The sequence below is a fragment of the Myotis davidii genome, unplaced genomic scaffold (genome assembly GCF_000327345.1).
Source record: "Myotis davidii unplaced genomic scaffold, ASM32734v1 scaffold773, whole genome shotgun sequence".
In the NCBI taxonomy this organism is placed as follows: Eukaryota; Metazoa; Chordata; class Mammalia; order Chiroptera; family Vespertilionidae; genus Myotis; species Myotis davidii.
Genome location: NW_006284840.1, coordinates 15729 through 18894, shown reverse-complemented (window position 1 = coordinate 18894; position 3166 = coordinate 15729).

Genomic DNA, 3166 nt, shown 5'->3' with positions numbered 1-3166 from the left:
AGAAAAGAAGTTGCCATTTATTATCCCCAACATCTATAATAATAAAAGCATACTATGCTAATGAGACCAGACGTCCTTCCCGATGACCTTCCAGATGAAGCTGGGGCTGCGAGGGAAGCCCAGGTCCCAGGTGCCTGCTGGTGGCCAGAGGAGGGAAGCCTGGGTTCTGGGTGCCAGAGGAAAGCCAGTGCTGGCAGCGAGGGGAAGGAAGACCTACTCTTGCATGAATTTCATGCATCGGGCCTCTAGTATTACCATAAGACCAAATGAAAAATTTACAGTCTGTAAAGTTATCATAATTCACAAGACAGAGATCAGTATGGGATGGTGTCCTCAAAAGAAATTCATGGAGTAATTAGAATTTATAGTTTGTAAGCATACAAAAGAATGGATGGGATTGCAAGTATATGTAAAAATACAACCAAAACTATTGGTTGTTTAAATATGTGTCATATCCTTTACATATATTTGTAGATATTCTAGTCTTCCTCTGCTGTTAATTTACAGTTTAATTTCACAATACATGTTTTCAACCTCTTTTAAATTTATTCATAGGTACTTGTTTTCTGACCCAACATGTGGTCTTTCCCGGATAATTTTCCTTGTTTACTTGAGAAAAATGTGTATTCTGTTTTTTGGGAGTAGAATATTTTATATCTATACTAGAGGCCCAGTGCGCAATATCGCGCGAGACCCAGACCCTCCAAGCTGGCGGGACCCAGACTGACTCCCGCCATGCCAGGCGGACATGGGACCCAGACTGACTCCTGCCACATCAGGCAGGACGCAGGACCCAGAATCAAGTCCCTGCCCACCTGTACATGTCTTGCCATGCATGCAGCCCCACCCACACGCATATGCTTTGCTGCGCACGTAGCTTCCTTGTGACCAGTTTTTGGTCATTCCACATTATGGCGTCATGGTCACAGGCCTTTTATTAGTATAGATTTTTAGGTTCAATTGGTCTATAATGTTGTTTAAGTCTCCCATGAACTTATTGATCTGTCTGTTTATTCTATCCATTATTAAAGTTAGGGAATTGAGTACTTTCATTGCTACTATAAGCACTTTCTGACTCGAATTCTGTCAATGTTTGCTTCATATATTTAGGAGCTGTGGTGTTTGGTGTTCTTATGTCTATAATTGTTATATATTCTTTATCAATTGACCTTTTTATCATTATATGATGTGTTTCTTTTCTGTTACAACAGTTTTTATTTTAAAGCCTATCTATATATAAAAGCCTTAGTGACCAAAAGACCAGAATGACCGGTCAACCAGTCACTATGATGTGCACTGACCACCAGTGGGCAGATGCTCAACACAGGAGCTGCCTCCTGGTGGTCAGTGCACTCCCACAGCTAACCTTCCATGCCAGCCAACCTCCTGTAGTCCCTCCCCATGGCTGGCCAACCTCTCGCGGTCCCTCCCCGTGGCAGCCATCCAACCTCCCACAGTCCCTCCCCCCTGGTTAGTCCTTCCCCCAAGCTAAGACTCAGGGCACTGGAGAATCTGGGTCTGGGAAGCCTGTAGGAGGAGAAAGACCCTGACACTGATTAGACAGAGTAGCAGCTTGGAGGGGGCAGAAGGGACAAGGCAGCAGCCTACCTGAGAAGACCAAAAGTAAACACCACTGCCATCTTACCTCTGCTACTGCATGCTGCTGCTTGCCTTTCTGCTCCCATCAGCCACTTCTAGCTTGGCCCCATGCCTTTCCAGGCTCCCAAACACTGATTGGCTAGTGCTCCTATGACAGTATGCCACCATTGGCCAAAGTCAGCTACTTATCATGCTTGGGGGTGGAGCCCCAAGAAAATGTGCTGCTGAAGTAGGAGAGAAGACCTGTCTTTCTGTCAGCAGCTCCACCCTGGGGAGATTGAGATGGTTGAGCCGTGGTAGGAAGTGGAGCTGTATTTCCACCTCAGAGAGTAGCTGGTGTTCAGGCCATTTTGGGGGGCTCTGTCTAAAAATGGTCTTTGCTGCTGAAGTACCTCAGCACATCTACACAACTAGATTGGGGCCTACCAGGCAACCTCCCATGGTCCCTTCTCTGTCCCCATGCATGAATTCATGCACCAGGTCTCCAGTTTTGTATAATAGCAATAGAGTCACTCCTGCTTACATTTGATTACAATTTGTGTGGACATTTTTTTCATCCATTTACTTTTTTACATTTCCTTATATAAAAAGTGAGTCTCTTGTAAAAAGAGAGTCTCTTCTGCCAAGGCATGCGTTTTGATAGGGGAGGTTAATCCATTTACATTTAAAGAAATTATTTAGAAGGACTTATATTGCCATTTTTTTTATTTCTATTCACATGTCATACCTATTTTGTATTTTAGTCCTCTCTTCTTGCTTTCATTGGGTTTAGTTTATTTTCATTTGTGATAACCTTTGGTTCCTTTCTCAATTTATTTTTCATGTATTCCATAATTATTTCTTTTGTGGTTACCATGAGGATTACATATAACATCCTAAAAGTTTACCAATATATTTTAAATTAGTATTAACTTAATTTAATTGTATGAAATAATTCTATTCTTACAGCTCTGCCTTCTCCCCTTCTTTAGTTATTGACACCACAAATTAAGTTTTTATATATTGTGTAACCATTTGCATGCTTTTATAATTATTTTCATGTTTTTGTTTTTTAAGACCTTGGAAGAATAAAAAATGTAAATGCAAACCCAAATTAACTAGTTCATTTTATATTTGTCTATGTATTTATCTTTAGCAGAGAAATGTATTGTATTTGTATGACTGAGTTCATGTCTAATATTTGTATATTACAACTTAAAGGACTTCTTTTAGAATATCTTGTATGACAGATCTACTAGTAATGAAGTCTTTTGACTATTGTTCACCTGGGAATGCTTTAATTTTTCCCTCCTTTTTTGAAGGACAGATTGCAGGTTATAGAATTCTCAGTTGACAGAATTTTTCTTTCAGGAATTTAAATATATATATTATCCCATTGCCTTCTGCCCTCTGATGATAAATTTGCTAATGATCTTTTTTTAATTTAATTATATATTTTATTATTATTTAAAGTATTACATAAGTTCCTTTTTTCCTCCATTGGCCCTTTCTAGCCCCCCTTCTCCCCGTGCCCCAGGCCTTCAGCACACTATTGTCTGTGTTCATGTGTTATATATATACTAGGGGC